This window comes from Gossypium arboreum, chromosome 2, assembly GCF_025698485.1.
Source record: "Gossypium arboreum isolate Shixiya-1 chromosome 2, ASM2569848v2, whole genome shotgun sequence".
NCBI lineage: Eukaryota > Viridiplantae > Streptophyta > Magnoliopsida > Malvales > Malvaceae > Gossypium > Gossypium arboreum.
The window spans coordinates 12,672,173-12,695,801 of record NC_069071.1 but is presented as its reverse complement, the minus strand read 5'-3'; the positions used below and the strand labels follow the sequence as shown (position 1 = coordinate 12,695,801).

The following is a 23,629-nucleotide window of genomic DNA, read 5'->3' as shown; positions in this document are numbered from 1 at the left end:
CTTTGGGGAAATTTGACATACAAATCCCTTATTTTTGCATGCATGCTCAACTAGTCATCACACATTTCCCCATCATACTTTCAAAGTTTACTACTAGGTCCTTTCTAGTGAAATTCACATTTATAATTCTAAATTGAAACATCAAAATGTCATACACAATTTAACACATATCATAGGCATCAAAATAAATTTTAATTATTTTTATGCCTCGGTTTTGTGGTCCCGAAACCACATTCCGACTAGGGTCAATTTTGGGCTGTCACAACTCTCTCCCACTTAAGAAATTTTCGTCCCGAAAATCTTACCGTAAATAGGTTTGGATATCGCTCTTTCATAGAGTTCTCGGTCTCCCAAGTAGCTTCTTCTATCCCGTGCTTGAGCCATAACACTTTCACTAGCGGAACCCGCTTGTTTATAACTCTTTCACTTCTCGTGATAGGATACGAATCGGTTCTTCCTCATAACTCATATTAGCTTGAATTTCAATTTCGATGGACTAATCACATGCGATGGATCGGATCTATAGCGTCGAAGCATCGAAAGCGTGAAAGACATCGTGAACCTTTTGAGTTCGGGGGCAAAATCAAGCGATATGCCTTTGGACCGACTCGCTCGATATCTCATATGGTCCAATGAACCTCGGGCTCAACTTGCCCTTACGGCCGAACACGAGTATCTTTTTCAAAGCGATACCTTGAGAAACACTTTATCACCCACGATACTCGATATCCTTACGCTTCAGATCCGCGTCACGACTCGACGATCGGAGGCTATCTTGAGACTTTCACGGATTACTTTCACTTTACATTCAGCATCCCTAATCAAATCCACCGAAAATCTTGCTTTCACCGAGCTCGGTCCAAAACAATGGCGTCGGCATTTACGACCGTACAAGGCCTCGTAGGGTGCCATCTTAATACTTGATTGAAAGTTGTTGTTGTGGCGAATTCAATCAACGGCAAATACCGTTCCCATGAACCACTAAACTCGAGGGCGCAACATCTTAACATATCCTCAAGTATCTGAATTATCCGCTCGGATTGACCATCGGTTTGGGGTGAAAAGCGGTCTTTGAAATGCAACTTGGTACCCAAAGCTTCTTGCAACTTTTTCCAAAATCGCGAGGTAAATCTCGGATCTCTATCCGACACGATAGAAATAGGCACCCGTGTAATCTCACAATCGAAAGCGTACAATTCCGCTAATTTGTCCATTGAAAAATCCGTGCGTCACGGGGACAAAGTGGGCCGACTTAGTCAATCGATCTACCACGACCCAAACCGCATCCTTCTTACTTGCGACAATGGCGGTCCGGATACAAAGTCCATTGTGACTCGATCCCATTTCCACTCGGGTATCGTGATTGGTGAAGTAATCTGAAGGCACGATGTTCCGCTTTCACTTGTTGACATATTAAACATCTCGAAACAAAGTCGGAGATGTCTCGCTTCATACCATGCCACCAAAACCGACGTTTCAATTCATTGTACATCTTCGTACTCCCGAGTGGATTGCCATTCGGCTACAATGGGCTTCATTGAATTATCGAAATGAGTTCAATTCTTTGGGACACAGACGACTTTTAAACCTCAAACAATCGTCATCGTCGATTTGAAACTCCGAGTCCTTGTTCGAACACATGCAGCCCGTTTGCAACCAACTCGTCGTCGACTTTACGAGCTTCTCGAATTTGGTGTGTCAATAATGGTTTGGCTTTCAATTCAGCCACTAACACCTTGTCGGATCGGACGGACAAGTGCACATTCATCACTCGTAAAGTGAATAACGATTTACGACTCAAGGCATCGCAACCACATTCACCTTTCCCGGGTGATAGTCAATGATCACTCATAATCCTTTAACGGCTCGAGCCAACGTCTTTGTCGCATGATTTAAGTCTCTTTGGGTCATCAAATATTTGAGACTTTTGTGATCCGAGTATACATGGCACCTTTCACCAAATAAGTAATGTCGCCAAATCTTTAAAGGCGAATACGATGGCGGCCAATTCGAGATCATGAGTCGGATAATTTTTCTCATGTGGCTTTAATTGCCTCGGCGCATAGGCCACAACTCGACCTTCTTGCATTAATCGCAACCTAACCCAAGTAGAGAGGCGTCGCTATAGATGACAAACTCTTTCTTGGGACTCGGGTTGCACTAGAATTGGGGCTTCATCAAATAAGTTTTCAGTTGATCGAAACTTTTTGGCATTTCTCAAATCCATTCGAACTTAACATCCTTTTGGAGTAGCTTCATCATCGGCGTGGCTATCGTTGAGAAGCCTTTTACAAATCGTCGGTAATAACAAGCAAGCCCCAAAAGCTCGAACCTCGATAATATTTCTCGGAGGCTTCCAATTAAGTATGGCTGAAATTTTATTGAAGGTCGACTCGAATACCGATCTGAGATACCACATGACCCAAGAAGCTAACCTCTCTTAACGGAACTCACGATTCTTGAACTTAGCATATAGTTGCTTATCCCGTAAAATTTGCAGCACTAACGCGGTGTTCAGCATGTTCGGTCTCATTTCTTGAATAGACCAAGATGTCATCAATGAACACGACTACGAATCGATCCAAATATGGTCTAAAGATCCGATTCATTAAATCCATAAATACCGCGAGGGCATTAGTGAGCCCAAGCGGCATCACTAGGAACTCATAGTGACCATATCTCGATTCAAGGCGGTCTTGGGTACGTCGAATCTCGGATTCGCAATTGATAATAGCCCGATCTCAAATCTATTTTCGAGAACACCGAGGCTCCCTTGAGTTGATCGAACAAGTCATCAATACGTGGCAATGGATATTTGTTCTTTATCGTCGCTTTGTTAAGGCGGCGATAGTCGATCTGCAACCGCATGGTTCCATCCTTCTTCTTCACGAACAATCTTGGCGCACCCAAAGGCGAAAAACTCGGCGAGCAAAACCTCTATCCACCAATTCTTGCAACCGAGCTTTCAACTCCTTTAATTCCGTTGGTGCCATACGATCACGGAGCTATCGAAATTGGAGTGGTACCGGTACCAATTCGATGCCAAATTCTATTTCCGAGCATGTGGTAAACCGGCAATTCTTGAGGAAAACATCCGGGTATTCACAAACCACGGGCGCAGATTCGGGTTTCTTTTACGATTCCTTGCCATCGAGCACGTCGCAAGGCGCGCCGCACCCTTTTCTTACATATTTACGGGCCAACATCGGCGATATTACGGTGGCAACCCTTTAAGCCGTAGACTCACCGAATTATTTCATTATTCGCGCACCTCAAATCGATAGTCTTGCTCTTGCAATTTACAACCGCATCGTGCATGGTCAACCAATCCAAACCAAGAATAACGTCGAACTCATCGAGCGGCAAAAGCATCAAGTCCGCGGAAAACAAGAACCTCGGAACACTAGGGGACTTTTCTTGCACACTTTGTTGACAAGCACGTAATGACCCAAGGGTTTGACACCGAATTACAAACTCGATAGACTCAATAGGCAAAGTCTTCTTTGGATGCTAAGGTTTCACATATATATGAATGAGTAGAACCGGGGTCAATCAAAGCAATCACATTTGTATTGAAAAGAGTGAAAGTACCGGTAATGACATCCGAGAGGCAGCATCCTCACGTGCGGCGTATGGCATAAGTCCTTGCGAGAGCACGAGCCTCGGATCGATGGTAGCATCTCTAGATCCTCTCGGCCAAACAACGACATTGCCCATATTTCTAGGTGGCCTACCTCGGCGGTGGTAGCACCGGGTTTCCACTCGACTCACATTCATTCAAGCATCCTCGGGCAATCCTTCATAAAGTGGTCGGCCGATCCACACTTATAGCGAGAGCGATCACGAAACCAACAGCTCCCGAATGCCATTTGCCACAATGTGGACACTCCACCCTCTCTCGGCGATCATTTTCACCATGGCGATCGAAGTGACTCGTGTGGTCACAGGGTCGATCGCGTCCTCGTCTAGAAAAGCCCGAAGCGCCTCTAGACCGGCTCGCATCATCTCGAAATCTCTTCGATGCTTGTTGAAGAGACTTTCCGAGGACCTCTTCGAATTCTCCGGTTCCCACATCGACTTTTGTTTCTCCTTTCTAAGCTCTTGGTTTACAAGCTCGCTCAACAAGTACTACGAACTCTCATATCTCGAGAATGCCAACAAACATCCTTATATCATCATTTAGCCCATCCTCGAGCGTTTACACATAATAGCTTGGACGAAATGCATTCTCGCAGCGTGGCTAAGCCTCACAAACTTTCGTTCGTAGTCGATAGCGGACATAGAACCTTGCTTAAGATCAAGAAATTCCCTCCGCTTTTGGTCGATGAATCTCGGTGATATACTTTTTGAACTCGGTTTGAAAGAATTCCCAAGTCACTTGCTCTCTAGGCACCACAAGTCGAGTACTCCACCAATAGTAGGCGGACTCGCGTAGCAAGGAGATGGTACACTTTAAGCACTCATCGGGTGTCAGGATAGCTCATCAAGCACCGGATAGTGTTATCTAACCAAAATTCAGCTCGCTTCGGCATCATCATCATCCGTAGCCTTAAATTCGGTGGCCCCATGTTTTGAATCCTATCGAGGGGCTTACTTGACCTTATTTGGTCGATCCACGGAGGTATTGTAGGTCTTGGGGTTGCATTTGTCGGGAATGGAGGTTGTGGAACAGCCGTGTTGGTTGAATGTATTGATTAAACCATTCGTTCATCACACTATAAAAGGCTTGCCTAGCCTCGTCATTAGGATTGCCGTGTAATAGCCCGATTTTGGGTCTAGTCGAACAGTGGTTTCGGGACCACAAACCCGAAAAAAAAAATTATTTTATTATATTTTATAGTCTATAAATTTATGAAAATATTTCGTAAAAATTTCATTCGAAAATTTTGACGTTTGAGCACTCAATTTAGTCAAAAGGACTAAATTGTAAAAAGTGCAAAAGTTGAGTTCTTTATATATGAGGTGCGTAATTGTTATGAGTTTTAAATTGAAAGTCCTTATGTGACAATTATTCCTTTAATAAGTTAGTGAATGGATATTTGTTTGGTATTTTGAAATTTGGTTGAAATAAAAGGGTAATTTTGTAAATCAATTAAAATAGCCTAATAAGATAAAAATGATAAAAGCTATCATTTTTTTTTTCATTCTTTCTTCTTCAACCGTGGGAAAGAACTGAAAATGGCAGCCATGGATGAGCCCATTCAGCCAAGCTTCTATGGCTTATATAGATGATGAAAATTGAGACTTGGACCTAGAACGGAAAGAAATCGATTTATGGACGAGTATGTCCTTTTCACCTTTGTGGTATCAAGGTAAGTTCATGTGTAAATAATGTAGCATAATTGTTATTTTTAAGTTATTGATGTTAAATATATGATATGCTGATTTTTATCATGAAATATATGCTTTGTGGTTATTTTCGAATAAAATGCAAGATATGTGTATTATCTGTTAAATATAAAGTGCTACCGAGTATTGGTTTCGGTATTTTACGGAATATGGCAAGGATATGTGTTCGAGGAAAATCCCGTTTGAACCTTAGGAATAGATTAGGATACAAGTGACATGTCACTAGGATGGTTGAGCATCCGAACTCGTCGAGTTGAGTCCGAGTTCACTTATGGATGCGAATGTTGAACTCGTTGAGTTGAGTCAGGAGTTCGTGAGATGTAACTAGGCATCCGAGCTCGTTGAGTTGAGTCCGAGTTCACTTATGGATCTGACGCCTTGAGCTCGTTGAGTTGAGTCCGAGTTCACTTATGGGCGGGTTACATGGTAGCTTGGCTACATATGTGGCACTTATGTGCAAACTTTCCATGTATCCGAATTATATTCCGATGTGTTCAGCGGGTAAAATTCTACTCAAATGGAGGAATACTCGAGATGAAAGGGACGTATTGGTAAATGTTGTAAAATGAATACTTTGAACAGGTATGTACTTAACCCTCGGGTTGAAAACTCGACATAACAACAATATGGTAAGATGGTAAATGAAAATATGATATGAATGTCTCGGTGATGATTATACAAAGCGATGTTGTATTAATTTTGTGAACAATGATCATGAATGAGTAATTTAGCCTTGACAGATTTGAGTTACTGCAGTAGTGTAACTTTGAAAATACACTAAAAATAGTGGAAAATGAGTTAGAGGCATAATAAAATATGGGATTAAAGCTTAATGAGTCTATTTTCACATGAAAGAAACAGGGGAAGAAAAAGAATTCCATATTGTGTGATATTTGAATTCTTGTGAAACAGGGTCTGAATGAATTCCAGATCCCCTGTTCTGACTTTAGAAATTCACCAAAAATTGTACAAAAATTATTAAGAGTCATACCTTATATGCATGGATTCCTTATTGAGTCTATTTTTAGGGGAAATAAACGACATGGTCGTTGGAATTTTGTACAGGGATAAATTCGGTTTGTAGTGCACAGGCATCAGAGTGGTCATACCCTGAAACAGGGGATGCTTTAACTAATAAACTGTACTATTTGGCTTAACCAAAATTCTGGAAATTTTATGGAAGAAAGGAAAATAAGTCTAGTTTCAGGAAAATTAACGGAACTTAATTCGGAGTTTCGTAGCTCCAGATATAAATAATTTAGTGACCGTTGCTCAGAAAGACAGCTTGTAGTGAACTTGAAAATATGTTGTAAACATTGATAAAACAAGTTAATGAGTTGCTAATTGTTTTCATATGAACTTACTAGCGAAAACTTACCCCCTTCTTTCCCATGTTTTCTAGAGTTTCCAGGTTAGCTCGGGTTGGAGGCCGTCAAAGATATTATCACCTTTGTCGAGTTAACGTTATCGGCGTAAGTAAACTCAAGTGATTCTAGTCTATGGCATGTATAGGGTTTTAATGTGAGTATGTAATATTATGATTTAGCCAAAGGCATTGGCTTGTTATTAAGGTAGTATTAGTCATGTAAATTGGCCTATGTCGGCTAATGACATTATGGGCCCATATGATTATTCTTATGCATGTATGTTATTATCTCTTGTGATGTGGCTTACAACATGTATGCCTAGAGATTGAATTGAGATTCATCGATGAGCTAGTAACTAATACTGAGATTAAGTGATTGATAAATAGTTAATAATGCTTCATGAATGGTTTGTGATGTAATGATAGTTATGTCTAGTATGTGGCAATGATATGGGCAAATTCTATAATATTTATTACATAAGATAATAACTCGAGCATAACATGTTTGTAGATGTTTAAGAGCTCATTTATGCCACGTTGTATGTTATTGGATAAGTATGTATCTATGCATGTGGTATGAGAGTGACAAAAGGCTTGATAATTAGACCATTTCGCCACACGGCTGAGCACATGGGCGTGTGAAGCCTTAACGCAAGAGATTTTTCTAAGTTTTTCATGAGTTCTCGATTGGGTCCCGAATCGCTTGAATGCATGTATTGGGCCTCGTAAGCTCGCATAAGGGACAAATTGCATGTGAAAAGAAAAGTTTTAATTATTTGAGATTTCATGGCCTGTTTAGTATGGAAGTGTTAGTAAAAGTCAGGTAGCACCTCAAACCCCGTCCCAGCGTCGGATGCGGGCGAGGGGTGTTACATTTAGTGGTATCAGAGCATGGTTTAGTCGATTTTCGGACTAACCTAGCGTAAGAGAGTCTAGTTATACATGCCATAGTATTACTCGTGATAGTGTGATATCTCTCGGCCCTAACAAAACTGTTGATTAAGACAAGAATGAGTTCCAACCGAGCAAATCTTGATAGAGATAAGAGTAAAGTTGAGATTATTGAATCATGCTTGTGACATGCTGAAAATGGGAAAGGTATGAAAAGATATTCATGATTTTCATATGAACTAGTATTCACTATGTGATACTCTCTAGTTAAAGAATGTGAAATAGTGGAGTAAAACACAGTTCAGTTGTGAAAAACGTTTTTATGCATGTTAGTATTCATACGATGTTAAATGTCCAACTTGATTTGGCCAAGTGTTTAGGAAAAGAAAGAAATTTGCTTGAAATGACAGAATGCATGTATGAATGCTTTTATTGCATGATTAATAATCAGTATATACATGAGGTTGACATTTATGTCTAGATTGATGAAGTCAATATGCAATAATGTTATGCTTTATAATCTCAGTTACAGAATCATAAATGTCACAATAGCATGAAAGTTGTAATGAAAGATCAAATTGGGTGGAACGCACGGAATGAGTACGATCGTTCACTAATGAATTGATTGGAAAAGACCATGGTTGGACCATGGCAATACATGAGATTTGTGTGCGGTGTAAGACCATGTATGGGACATGGCATCGGCATTGAGGCGAGGGCTAGTGTAAGTCATGTGCGGGACATGCATCAGCCACGATATGAGAGCCCTTTGTAAGACATATGCGGGACATGTATCGGCCTCGAGATGTTAGCGATGTCGGACATGTCGGGACATGCGTCGGCTACGAGATGTGCTAGTGTAAGACATATGCAGGACATGCGTCAAGACGGTTACATGTGTCGATGTAAGACACATGCGGGACACGGCATCGACCTGAGATGGATGAGAGCTAGTACAAGACCATAATTGAACTATGGCATCAAATAAGCGATGTACTCAAAAGCGTAAGGCGTTCTCCAATTTGATAAATATTGGAAAGTGATTAAGACTAAATGTGGAAACTTGATAAGACATTAAGGGTAATTTGGGAAAAAGAAATGAAAGTTTGAGTTATGATAAATTCACTTATGTTTAGCTAATATTCGCATGAAATAAAGTTACATGTATTCTTGAGATATGTGAAAATGTGTTCATAACAAGTTGGAAATTTGAAATGTTTGAATCAATATCGTAAAACTATGTTGTTGTGAATATGTATTTGCTTGAGAGTTAAAAGTTTAGAGGCTTTACAATCTTAGCCCCTTACGAATAAAGTTATACGATGAGATTCTCGAGAAATATGTTGCATAAGCTTGCAAAAGTGAAACCGAAGAGTACAAAATGGAATAGTATGAGATTAGTGAAGATGAAATTAGTTAGAGAAATAATATCGGACTTGCACGGATGTGCGAGTATGATGAATTCAATTAAACAAAAGTGATGGCTATCTTTCTCTTACGAGTATTCTATGTTTTCCTCTATTCGGGAATACGTATGGTTATCCCTTTCGAGTGGGAATTCTATTGTGTGAGGATCTTTGGAGGCGTGATATTAGATGAAAAGTTCTATTGGTCCGATTAGTTATGATCTACATTTCCCCATCTCTTTAGATTTCTATTCTGATATATTGGAATGAAGTTGACAGTAAAAATCTATGTAAGATTATTCTGATGTTCTATTGATTATGGTTTATATATGCGAGAATTATATTATCTCTATTATGAGAAATTCTAAAGCATCTGACATGTAGTTTCATACGGTTTTTTTTTACGAGGATTTTTGGATCATCTTTATTATTTTCTTGGATTATATTCTTGGATTTACGGTATAGTCTTTATATCTTGGAATTTCTTATATTGGCTTTTCTATCGTTCTTGTTTCGAGAATTATCAAGCTTGGTTTATCTTTACGAGTAATCTTTGACTTGCGATATTAAAATCTGTTATGATTAAGCTTCTGGCTCGATCATAGAAGTGTGGGGATTTTAGTGTCGAGATTTCTTTAAAATTTCTGGGGTAAAGAATGGTTATTCTGCAAAAGTAAATCGAGTTATGTGCATTTAAGTTTATTCTCGGTTCGAGAATACCGTACGTGTTCTTTGGTAAGTAGTAAATGCGATCGAAATGATGGGGTTTTATTCTTGAAAGTATGTTATGGAAACATATTAGTTGGATTTCTCTTGTTAGAGAGATGTTATAAGTATAGTTATCCGATTAATAAAAGACCACATCTATGAAGTTGGAATCATTTGATTCATGTTAGTAAAGTTTCTAAGCAGTTGATGATCGAGTATAGAAATGTGGCTATAAGTGGTAAATTAAACAAGTACTGACATGATTCGACTTTTAATTTGGAATTGCAGGAGGATTTGATTTGGTTTCTATTACTATTAATTGAGTAAGATTTGATCTTGAGAGACTCGGGTATCAGAGAATTGAATCTGAGTTCACAAGCGATATCTTGTTTATTCGTTCAAAGGATGTCGAATTGTCTATAAGGTAAAGCCGAATATCAAATGTATTCGAGATTATTATTGTCGATGATGACGATGGGAAGAAAATGAGAAAGGATCATTATGAATTTCGTATCGAGATGTCTCTCATTTCCGGGAAAAGGAGAGATGCAAGTTGAATTGTGAAAGATTGATGATGGAAGTCTGCATGATTATTTTAGTATGTACAGATATATTATTCAACAGATATGGTGAGTTGTATGTTTCTAAGTTTATAGTTCCAAGAATGTCGGTCTCGGTGTTTCAAATTGAGCTCAGAGGTTTATACCTCAACTATGGAAAAGCTATAGGAAATCTTGAGTATGAGCACGTGTGGAGTTGTTTTGTAAGTTGTGAGAAAAGATATAAGTGACTCGTGAAAGTAGAGAACAACTTTTTACGGTAAGATTTTGGGACGAAAATCCCTAAAGGGAAGAAATGTAATAGCCCGATTTTGGGTCTAGTCGGAACAGTGGTTTCGGGACCACAAACCCGACAAAAAAAAAATTATTTTTATTATATTTTTATAGTCTATAAATTTATGAAAATATTTCGTAAAAATTTCATTCGAAAATTTTGACGTTTGAGCACTCAATTTAGTCAAAAGGACTAAATTGTAAAAAGTGCAAAAGTTGAGTTCTTTATATATGAGGTGCGTAATTGTTATGAGTTTTAAATTGAAAGTCCTTATGTGACAATTATTCCTTTAATAAGTTAGTGAATGGATATTTGTTTGGTATTTTTGAAATTTGGTTGAAATAAAAAGGGTAATTTTGTAAATCAATTAAAATAGCCTAATAAGATAAAAATGATAAAAGCTATCATTTTTTTTTTCATTCTTTCTTCTTCAACCGTGGGAAAGAACTGAAAATGGCAGCCATGGATGAGCCCATTCAGCCAAGCTTCTATGGCTTATATAGATGATGAAAATTGAGACTTGGACCTAGAACGGAAAGAAATCGATTTATGGACGAGTATGTCCTTTTCACCTTTGTGGTATCAAGGTAAGTTCATGTGTAAATAATGTAGCATAATTGTTATTTTAAGTTATTGATGTTAAATATATGATATGCTGATTTTTATCATGAAATATATGCTTTATGGTTATTTTGAATAAAATGCAAGATATGTGTATTATCATTAAATATAAAGTGCTACCGAGTATTGGTTTAGGTATTTTACGGAATATGGCAAGGATATGTGTTCGAGGAAAATCCGTTTGAACCTTAGGAATAGATTAGGATACAAGTGACATGTCACTAGGATGGTTGAGCATCCGAACTCGTCGAGTTGAGTCCGAGTTCACTTATGGATGCGAATGTTGAACTCGTTGAGTTGAGTCCGAGTTCGTGAGATGTAACTAGGCATCCGAGCTCGTTGAGTTGAGTCCGAGTTCACTTATGGATCTGACGCCCGAGCTCGTTGAGTTGAGTCCGAGTTCACTTATGGGCGGGTTACATGGTAGCTTGGCTACATATGTGGCACTTATGTGCAAACTTTCCATGTATCCGAATTATATTCGATGTGTTCAGCGGGTAAAATTCTACTCAAATGGAGGAATACTCGAGATGAAAGGGGCGTATTGGTAAATGTTGTAAAATGAATACTTTGAACAGGTATGTACTTAACCCTCGGGTTGAAAACTCGACATAACAACAATATGGTAAGATGGTAAATGAAAATATGATATGAATGTCTCGGTGATGATTATACAAACGATGTTGTATTAATTTTGTGAACAATGATCATGAATGAGTAATTTAGCCTTGACAGATTTGAGTTACTGCAGTAGTGTAACTTTGAAAATACACTAAAAATAGTGGAAAATGAGTTAGAGGCAGAATAAAATATGGGATTAAAGCTTAATGAGTCTATTTTCACATGAAAGAAACAGGGGAAGAAAAAGAATTCCATATTGTGTGATATTTGAATTCTTGTGAAACAGGGTCTGAATGAATTCCAGATCCCCTGTTCTGACTTTAGAAATTCACCAAAAATTGTACAAAAATTATTAAGAGTCATACCTTATATGCATGGATTCCTTATTGAGTCTATTTTTAGGGGAAATAAACGACATGGTCGTTGGAATTTTGTACAGGGATAAATTCGGTTTGTAGTGCACAGGCGTCAGAGTGGTCATACCCTGAAACAGGGGATGCTTTAACTAATAAACTGTACTATTTGGCTTAACCAAAAATTCTGGAAATTTTATGGAAGAAAGGAAAATAAGTCTAGTTTCAGGGAAAATTAACGGAACTTAATTCGGAGTTTCGTAGCTCCAGATATAAATAATTTAGTGACCGTTGCTCAGAAAGACAGCTTGTAGTGAACTTGAAAATATGTTGTAAACATTGATAAAACAAGTTAATGAGTTGCTAATTGTTTTCATATGAACTTACTAAGCGAAAACTTACCCCCCTTCTTTCCCATGTTTTCTAGAGTTTCCAGGTTAGCTCGGGTTGGAGGCCGTCAAAGATATTATCACACTGTCGAGTTAACGTTATCGGCGTAAGTAAACTCAAGTGATTCTAGTCTATGGCATGTATAGGGTTTTAATGTGAGTATGTAATATTATGATTTAGCCAAAGGCATTGGCTTGTTATTAAGGTAGTATTAGTCATGTAAATTGGCCTATGTCGGCTAATGACATTATGGGCCCATATGATTATTCTTATGCATGTATGTTATTATCTCTTGTGATGTGGCTTACAACATGTATGCCTAGAGATTGAATTGAGATTCATCGATGAGCTAGTAACTATCTGAGATTAAGTGATTGATAAATAGTTAATAATGCTTCATGAATGGTTTGTGATGTAATGATAGTTATGTCTAGTATGTGGCAATGATATGGGCAAATTCTATAATATTTATTACATAAGATAATAACTCGAGCATAACATGTTTGTAGATGTTTAAGAGCTCATTTATGCCACGTTGTATGTTATTGGATAAGTATGTATCTATGCATGTGGTATGAGAGTGACAAAAGGCTTGATAATTAGACCATTTCTGGCCACACGGCCTGAGCACATGGGCGTGTGAAGCCTTAACGCAAGAGATTTTTCTAAGTTTTTCATGAGTTCTCGATTGGGTCCCGAATCGCCCCGAATGCATGTATTGGGCCTCGTAAGCTCGCATAAGGGACAAATTGCATGTGAAAAGAAAAGTTTTTAATTATTTGAGATTTCATGGCCCTGTTTAGTATGGAAGTGTTAGTAAAAGTCAGGTAGCACCTCAAACCCCGTCCCAGCGTCGGATGCGGGCGAGGGGTGTTACATGCTGGCCATAGGTTGAGAGTCCGCCGGCGCTGTCCCTTGCGCGGGAGCAGGCGCCACACTCTCCACATCATCAGCTATCGCTCGGTTGGGATCGGGATCCATTGCTATAAACAAACACAAAGTCAAATTGTCAGAAATCATCACACTATCGATTCGTCATTTAATGGCATGTATAGCTAGACCCCAAACACATCACGGTAGTCCTAGAATCGACTAAACCGTGGCTCTGATACCAATAAAATTGTAACACCCGAACCCGAGACCATCGCCGTGTCGGACACGAGGTTAACAAGCCAAGTTCACATGTTTTGCCCACCAATTTGACATTTCCAGTCAGGCTGGAAAACTGCGTCACTGTCGCCTTAAAAATCATATCTCGAGTTTCAAAACTCGGAAACTGGTTTCGTAAATTTTCCCTGAATTTAGACTCATATATCCATCCATGTATGTATTTCTAGAATTTTTGGTCGGGCCAATTGGTACAGTTTATTAGTTAAAGTCACCCATGTTACAGGGATCGACTGCTCTGACCTTCGCGCGTTATAACTTGAATATCTCTCTGTACAGGGCTTTAACACTGGTGTCGTTTGTTCCAAATGAAACTAGACTCAAAATGGAATCTGTACATATAAGGCATTACTCCTAATTCTTTCTGGATAATTTATAGTAAATTTTTAAAGTTGCGACAGGGGACCCAGAAACCGTTCTGGCCCTGTCTCACAATAGCCTTAATATCTCTTAACATGTAACTCCTATGACCATTTCGTTTCTTCCATGTGAAAATAGACTCATCAAGGTTCATTTACATAGCTTATTCACTATTTAATACCATTCCTACAAATTTTGGTGATTTTTCACATTCACGTCACTGCAGCTGGCAGCATCTGTTTTTAAGGTAGGTCTTACCTATTTGGTAGTCTCCATGGACCAACTAATCTTGCCATACATAGGTTCATATATGATCATTTTAACCATGCCAATGGCTGATCATGTGACCAACATTCCCATTTCCAGTCCATAGCCACATCATGACACCAATATATACATACAAACCACAAATAGTCTAAGTTCATGCTTCCTTTTTGAGCCATTTTAGCATGGCCGTACATATATACATCACAACATATTTAACCAACAAGGGTAGTCCTATACATGCCATCTCAAGTTCAACCAAAATTTATACCAAAATGGAGGCTTGATAGTGTGGATGACTTGACTTCAACGATCCCAAATCCGATTGCTTGAGCGAAATCTAGAAAGCGAGAGCCAAAGCAGCGGGGTAAGCATTTTTATGCTTAGTAAGTCTCAAGGAATATAATCAACTCTAATTACAGCAATACATTCACATAGCCAAATGCATCATTTCATTAATACACATTCTTACTTCACACTTCATCATTATATAATTTCACAAAGTATCAATCAATTCAATAACTGAAATTCATTAGTCGATTGAGCGAATGTTGCTCAAACATGTCGACTTTCAATGCACATATAAGCGTACCTCATTCTTTGGGCTTTTTGAGTGTACTCATTGAATTTATTACAGCAACCAACACTCACCTCCAGCCCAAGATTCTTGAATATAACGGATATAACCATGTGCACAAATGCCTTGGTCTTAGCCGGATAGAATGTCTCGCACGAATGCCTTGGTCTTAGCCGGATGTAGCCACTAGCACAATTGCCTTGGTCTTAACCGGATATAATTTCAGCATAATTGTCTTGAGTTTAGCCGGATATCATTCAATTTCCATGAACACATACATCAATTATCATTGGACATACATAATTCATTTTCGTTACTAAGGCTCAAACGCAATTATAGTCACAAGCATATTCGCCCGGGACTTAGCCGGGTAGAATTCAAATACTCATGCACACATAATCAATAATCAATACACATCCATACTTTATTTCACACAATTCAAGTAGGGTCACTTCTTGAGGACTTACCTCGGATGTTGTCGAGCGGCTTTTTCGGCTATTCGATCACTTTCTCCTTCCCTTGTCCAATTGTGGCCCTCTAAGCTCTTGAGCTAATTCAAACAAATTCAATTTATTAAAACCTCATTGTGCTAGCTTATGGCGAATATGACAAGGAGTTTAAATGGTCATATGGCCACCCTTTAGCTTGAATACACAATGGTCATGCACATTTTATACTACATCAAGCAATTCAGTACAATTTATTCGAGCATCAAGGAAATGCTAAGGCCTTCAATAGGCTACCCAAGGCGAATATTCATGTACATGTTGAGGTCAATTTTGCACTTAATACCTCACAAAAACAGCATGCAATTTACTAATTAATGCTTTGCACATTGTGGCCCAAAACTTATAATATAGCATCAAGCACTTATATGTGTGCTAGGCGAATTGTGCTTGCAATTTCACAAGCATTCTTCCACATCTTCTTCTTTAAACCAATATATTCATCACTTAGTTCATAACCAAAACATCATGTGCAAACATATATATACATATATGAGCATGGCGAATTTCAAGGTGTCCATAGCCATCCAAAACACAAATTTTAACTAACATGCAAGAAGCATGAACCATGCTCATGAATGCATCATGGCGAATATGACAATCATGCCCTTTTCAACTTCAATCATGGTTAAACAAAAAGAAAACTCAAAATCTTACTCAAGAGTAGACAATCCATCATTGCATGCATCATCATCAAGCTTCACACTTAGCATGCAATGGCTTTATCACCATAACAACTTTGGCCAAATGCCATTTCCATGGCATAACAAAGATTTGAGCCATGGCTAACATGCACATCAAATTAGCAACCAAAACATGCATGAAACTCCCAACACAACCTCATACATACCTTACTCTTGTTGCAAGTTTAGCCAAATTTCCTTCTAGATCTCTTCTAAACAAAGAAAATGAAGCAAAATCCTTCCTTCTTCCTTAGTATTTTCGGCCAAAGAAGAGAAAAATAGGTGAACAAAATTTTTTCTTTGCTTCTCTTTCACTCACGGCAAAAGGGGGGAAGGATGAGCAAATTTTGATTTTTGTTTCTCTTCCTACATGCTTAATTTTTTATCATTTATCACATCATGCATTAACAAAACATGTCATAACATGTTTTCCTTGCCCATATTCCTTGTCATGGCCGCCACTATACCATCTTTGGGGAAATTTGACATGCAAATCCCTTATTTTTGCATGCATGCTCAACTAGTCATCACACATTTCCCTATCATACTTTCAAAGTTTACTACTAGGTCCTTTCTAGTGAAATTCACATTTATAATTCTAAAGTGAAACATCAAAATGTCATACACAATTTAACACATATCATAGGCATCAAAATAAATTTTTAATTATTTTTATGCCTCGGTTTTGTGGTCCCGAAACCACATTCCGACTAGGGTCAATTTTGGGCTGTCACATCTAGTCCCTACACATGCCATAATTCAAAAATATAAATCCAACTATACCGAGTGTTTAGGATGGTAGTGTGATCGATATCTCTGATGTTCGATGATCCTTAGGCTAATTAGGCGGCACTGTAAGAAAAATGGAAAGGAAGAGGGAGTAAGCATAAAAGCTTAGTAAGTTGCATATAAATGAATATACAACAATAATTTCATCCATGATCAACATATTCATGACCCAGATGTAGGCATAGATGTAACTTACTCATCACCAACCATACAAGTCACATAATATAATATGTATATTGGGCTCATATCTCGTACGTACCAATTAGGTACCTATACTATTCACAACACAGTTATACTTTTCTCATTAACTCAAAACATAACATCCACCGTTGAACCATTTGGAGTATCACCGGATATTCATTAAACCTCGAATATGGGTAAGGTGCCGATGCCATGTTCCAGACATGGTCTTACACTGGCTCATTTCTCAAGTCGATGCCATGTCCCATACATGGTCTTACACTAACCATCATCTCGTAGCCGATGGTGTTATTATCCTCCTCTATGTCTAGAACAACAAAATCAACAGGGAATATGAACTTATCTACTTTCACGAGTACATCTTCAATAATACCGCAAGGAAATCTTATAGTTTTATCTGCCAATTGAATGCTCATCCTAGTTTGTTTAGGTTTCCCAAGACCAAGTTGTTTAAACATTTTGTACGGCATGACGTTAATACTAGCCCCTAAATTGGCTAATGCATGACTTATATCTAAACGACCAATTAAGTAAGGAATTGTAAAACTCCCTGGATCTTTCAATTTGTAGGGTAGCTTATTCTGTACAATAGCTAAGCAGACTGCATTTAGCTCCACATGCGACTCTTCGTCCAACTTCCGCTTATTTACTAAAAGCTCTTTTAAAAATTTCATTACATTTGGCATCTGCGACAAAGCTTCAATAAACGGTAAGTTAATATGTAATCTTTTCAAAAGTGTAAGGAATTTACCAAATTGTTCGTCTGATCGATCTTTCCTTATCGCGTTAGGGTATGGCACACGAGGTTTATATTCGACAGTCACTTGTTTGTTTGTATTTTGATCTATCTCATCTCCCCCTTTGCTTACCACTGTTTCTTGCCTTGGTTCTAGTTTAGGCTCAACAACTCCTTCGTCATTCTGGTTATTAATTGTGTTGAGCTATTCCTTTGGGTTGGGTTCAGTGTTACTTGGCAAGCTACCTTGTGGTCATTCGGTGATTAGTTTGGATAGCTAGCCTATCTAAGTTTCGAGCCCTTGGATCGATGCTTGTTGATTCTTAAGTGCTGTCTCGGTATTTTGGAAACGGGTTTCTGACATTGATATGAATTTTGAGAGCATCTCTTCCAGGTTCGGTTTCTTCTCTTGTTGATAAGGTGGCTGTTGAAAACCCTGAGGATTTTGTGGCTTTTGATTTCCTTGACCACCCTAGGAGAAATTTGGGTGGTTCCTCCAACCTGCATTATAAGTATTACTGTATGGGTTATTTTGAGATCTAAAGTTATTGTTGCTTGTATAGTTGACTTGTTCCTCTTCGATTTTAGGATTGAAGGATTGATATTCTGTACGCACACCTCCTCCACTTGAGTCACACATCATTACTGGATGTACCTGCGTAAAACTAAGAAAACCATCAATCTTTTTATTGAGAAGTTCTACCTGATTAGAGAGCATGGTGACTGAATCGACGTTATAAACGCTGTCTGTTTTCATTGGCTTTGTGCTAATAACTTGCCACTGATAGTTATTCAGTGACATCTCTTTTATAAACTCATAGGCATTTTCTGGAGTTTTATTGTTGATGGTTCCGCCAGCAGCTGCGTCAATCATCTGTCTTGTTGAGGGATTCACACCATTGTAAAACGTTTGAACTTGCAGCCATAGAGGTAACCCATGGAGAGGGCAGCTTTGCAATAGATCCTTGTATCTCTCCCATGCATCATAAAGTGTTTCTAAGTCCATCTGCACAAAAGAAGAAATATCATTACGTAACTTAGCCATTTTAGCCGGCGAAAAATATTTGAGTAGAAATTTTTCAGTCATTTGTTCCCAAGTAGTGATGGACCCTCGTGGTAATGAGTTCAACCACTGTTTAGCTTTATTCCTCAGTGAGAAAGGGAACAACTGAAGGCAAATGGCATCATTAGAAACGCCATTAATTTTGAAAGTATCGCAAAACTCTAGAAAATTTGCCAAGTGAGTGTTGGGATCCTCATCCTGCAAATCATCAAACTGAACAAACTGCTCTATCATCTGAATTGTGTTAGGTTTCAGTTTGAAATTATTTGCAGCAATAGCAGGTCTAACTATACTAGATTCAGTTCCTGTTAAAGAAGGTTTAGCATAGTCACACATAGTATGTAGAGCAGGATTTTGATTAGCCGTAATTGCAGGAGGTAGTTGATTGTCTTGGTTTTTAGCCATCTCTTCGGTTGGGGGTTGAGTATCATCTTCTTGCTCGTTCTCTGTGTATCGTAACCTGCGCCTTATCTCTCTTTGGTTTCTACGAACTATGCGATTGATTTCTTCGTCAAAAAGTAATGGTCCCGATGGGTTTCTTCTAGTCATAAACTATAAAAACCTACCAAGAGAAAGAATAAGTAAATTAATAAATAATAATAATAAAATAAAACTAAATTGCAAGAAAAATAAATGGCTAAAGTAATAAAAATTTAGCGTTCCTAATATCTTAGTTCCCCGACAACGGCGCCAAAAACTTGATCGTGTGATTCGTAACAAGTAATAAATATTTATAATGAAGATCAAACCTAGACTAACTATTATCATGACAAAAAGGCAAGCACACTTATTGAACAATAGTATAGTAATGGCAAGACCGGGATATCATACCCAAGAGAACCAAAAGTACTAGTAATAACTATCTTTTTATTATTTAACCTAGAAATAAAGAGAGGTTGTTTATTAAACTAATTAACTAAAATAATTAACTAATTAAACTAAAGTAAAGAGAAAATTTGGAAAAAGACTTGAAGAAAAGTAATTGATAAAGACGACACCCAATGAGGAATCCACCTAGATTTCACTTGTTACCTGACTCTGAACCAGACGATTTATTCACTTGACTTGATGAGACTCGCTAACCTATATTATTATCTCTTTCAAGACTAATAACGTGTAACCCTCAGTTGAATTAATCAAAATATCTTTCTTAATTAAAACCCCTAGGGAAGCAGTAAATCGATCTATGGATTCCCATATTAGGTTTCACCCTAATTCAAAAAAATCTCGTAACCCTATTTCTAGGCGTTTGATCAACTCCGCTTAATTATGCCAAATCTACTCTTAGACAGGGTCTTTTGCTCCTCTGCATAAGCACATCAAATCATGAATTAATACCCGAAATATTAACTCAAGCATTCAGAACACATAATTAAGAACAAATCAAGTATTTATCATACAGTTCAGATAATGATAACAAGATCCATCATAGGTTTCAACCCCCTTAGGTATCTAAGGGGTTTAGTTCATAATAAAATAAGAGTACATCTCAAAAGTATGAAAATAACAAAACATAAAGAAAACTATAAAATCCCTGAAGGAATTCTGAGAGAGATCTTCAGTCTTGGAGTAGCTCCGGCTTTTGGGATAGATTGTTTGGCTTCCTTCAAGTAATTCCCGGCGTGCGGTTCTGTACTCCAGAAAAGTTCTTGAGGAGAAGGGGGCGGTGACCCTTTCTAATTCATACTTAGGGTGTTTATATAGGCTTTTGAATTGGCTTTCTTCCTCCCTAAGTCTCCTCTTCCGTGTAAAATACAACTCCTTGAAAAAGGGACACACTCGTGTGACGTGTTTGCTTGGCTGTGTTCGATCCGTTAAATTGCACATGGCTGTGCGGGTCAATCGCCAGGCCGTGTGAATCATGAAAGCCTTGGTCGACACCCTCGAAAGACACGAGCGTGTGAGCAGCCCGTGTGGCAAGGCTTAGGCCGTGTCATCTTCTCGATTTGGTCCGTTTTGTCCCTTTTTTGGCTCGTTTTTGGCTCCTTTTGACTCTGTGCTCTTCTGAGTACAAAACATGAAATAACTGGATTAAGAGCACCACAATCCACATATCTCGTAATAAACATCCATAAATATGCTAAGTATTTGGGGTAAAAATATGTATAATTTGGCGTTTATCAGAGCGCATCACCGGCAGTAGGGGCCGACCCGCCTGCTGCCTTCCTTGGATGTGGTAGCCATTTCTCAGGCTCCCTCTCCGGAATCGAACCCTAATTCTCCGTCACCGGTCACCACCATAATAGGCCACTATCCTACCATCGAAAGTTGATAGGGCACAAACTTGAATGATGCGTCGCCAACACAAAGGTCGTGCGATCCGGCGAGTTATCATGAATCATCAGAGCAACGGGCAAAGCCCGCGTCAACCTTTTATCTAATAGATGCATCCCTTCTAGAATTCGAGGTTTGTTATACGTATTAGCTCAGAATTACTACGGTTATCCGAGTAGCAAATACCATCAAACAAACTATAACTGATTTAATGAACCATTCGAAGTTTCACAGTTTGAATTGGTTCATACTTACACATGCATGGCTTAATCTTTGAGACAAGCATATGACTATTGGCAGGATCAACTAGGTAGCATTCCTCTGCAACGTCGGTACTGCATGGCTCTCAACATGCCGCGTGAGCAACGAAGAGGTCATAACAGAGCACAAGCATCGTCCGTGTGAAGAGACAAAATGCATAGGCATCGAGAGACAAGGGCTTGAACCCTACTCTCAAAAATATTTTCCGCATCCGAAATCACGATCGAGCACGATCTCATTAGCAAAATTCAAACACAAGTCACTTATCACATTTGCAATTTCGGCTCAATAGCCACACACAAAGAGCATGATCTAATCAAATCATAATCTAAGTTCCATTACTCGAGAACTTACCTCGGACGTGGTCGAACGATTTCGACGGCTATTCGACGACTTTTTCCTTCCCCTTATCGGATTTAGCTCCCCTTTGCTCTTGAGCTTAATTTAACAAATAAATTGGTTTTATCATTTGAGCATCGAAGAGGAATTCAAGGTACTTAGCCCACATATTTTCATTAGACATTAAAGTCACATATGTGCGAAATCATGAATCAACTCAACACATTAGTTAGTACTCTCCTTAGCCGGATTTTCTAAGCTAAGAATAGGCATCAATATGCTTGCCTCTAACCGAATGCATGCACACCATTTCCTCTCATGTGGCCGAATATGCATGTCCATGTTGAGGCCAATTATACACTTAATACCACACAAAAAAAAACAGCATACATTTTACTAACTAACGCATTCCATATTGTAACTCAATACATATCTATCATTTCCTTCATAACCGAAACATCATCACAAGCAAATATACACCTTGAAATAGTATACATGTCATACCAATACATCATGTGCAAACATATATTCATGTAGGTGCAAGGCGAATCTCAAGTTGCTTATATCCAAATATAAACACATATCCAAAGCTCAAATCTTACTTACCATGCAACATGAATGAATCGTACTTATGGATATACCATGGCGAATACACCACCACACCATACCGTTTCAATTTGGTCATGGTTAAACAAAGAACTTAGTATCTCATTCAAAAATGCTAAAAGAAAATCTAAGAGTCCTCAATCCCCATCACATGTATCATTATCAAGCTTGATATTTAGCATGCAATGGCATTAACACCACATCCACTTTGGCCGAATATCATTCCATGACATAGCAAAGATTTGAACCATGGGCTAATAAAAACATCATGCTAGCAACTAAAAACATGCATGAATCCCATGGCACAACCTCAAACATACCTTAATCTTGACACAAGTATGGCCAAGCTTCCTCCTAATCCCCATCCAAACCAAGCATGAAGCAAGAACCCCTTCCTTGTTCCTTAGAATTTCAGCTCAAAGAAAATGAAAAAAAGATGAACAACAATTTTTTTTCTTATCTTTTCCTCTACTCACGGCAATAGGGAGGGGGAGAGCCTTCACACACAATTTTTTTTTATTTTTTTATTACCCATGCATCTTATTTTATTTCTCCTTACATAATGCACTTACAAAACATGTTTCATGACATGTCTTGCCCATATTTCCTTGTCATGGCGGCCACTAGCTATTAGGGGGGGAAATTTGGCATGCAAGTCCATTGTTTTGCATGCATGCTTTAAATTAGTCATCACACATTTCCCCATCATACTTTCAAAGTTTTCTACTAGGTCCTTTCTAGTGAAATTCACATTTATAACTCTAAATTAAAACATCAAAATGTCACACATGAGTTAACACATATTATAGGCAATAAAATAAATATTAAATTATTTTTATGCCTCGGTTTTGTGGTCCCGAAACCACATTCCGACTAGGGTCGTTTTAAAGTTGTCACAACTCTCCCCACTTAAGAAATTTTCGTCCCGAAAATCTTACGGTAAATAGGTTTGGGTATCGCTCTTTCATAGAGTTCTCGGGTTCCCAAGTAGCTTCTTCTATCCCGTGTTTGAGCCATAACACTTTCACTAGAGGAACCCTCTTGTTTCGCAACTCTTTCACTTCACGTGCTAGGATACGAATCGGTTCTTCTTCATAACTCATATCGGCTTGAATTTCAACCTCTGATGGACTAATTACATGCGACGGATCAGATCTATAGCGTCGAAGCATTGAAACATGAAAGACGTCGTGAATCTTTTCAAGTTCAGGAGGCAAAATCAAGCGATACGCAACTGGACCGACTCGTTCGGATATCTCATATG

General features: G+C 38.5%; 1 long non-coding RNA gene and 1 other non-coding gene across 2 annotated transcripts; both read left to right on the top strand.

Moving 5' to 3' along the window:
- Positions 1–10,965: 10,965 nt before the first annotated feature.
- On the top strand, positions 10,966–12,878 carry LOC128283307 (uncharacterized). Its single transcript, XR_008273654.1, has 2 exons — positions 10,966–11,141; positions 12,577–12,878. It is a non-coding gene; the product is annotated as an uncharacterized LOC128283307 (long non-coding RNA).
- A 5,876-nt stretch (positions 12,879–18,754) lies between these two features.
- On the top strand, positions 18,755–18,861 carry LOC128289915 (small nucleolar RNA R71). The gene has a single exon (XR_008279556.1). It is a non-coding gene; the product is annotated as a small nucleolar RNA R71 (small nucleolar RNA).
- Positions 18,862–23,629: the final 4,768 nt, after the last annotated feature.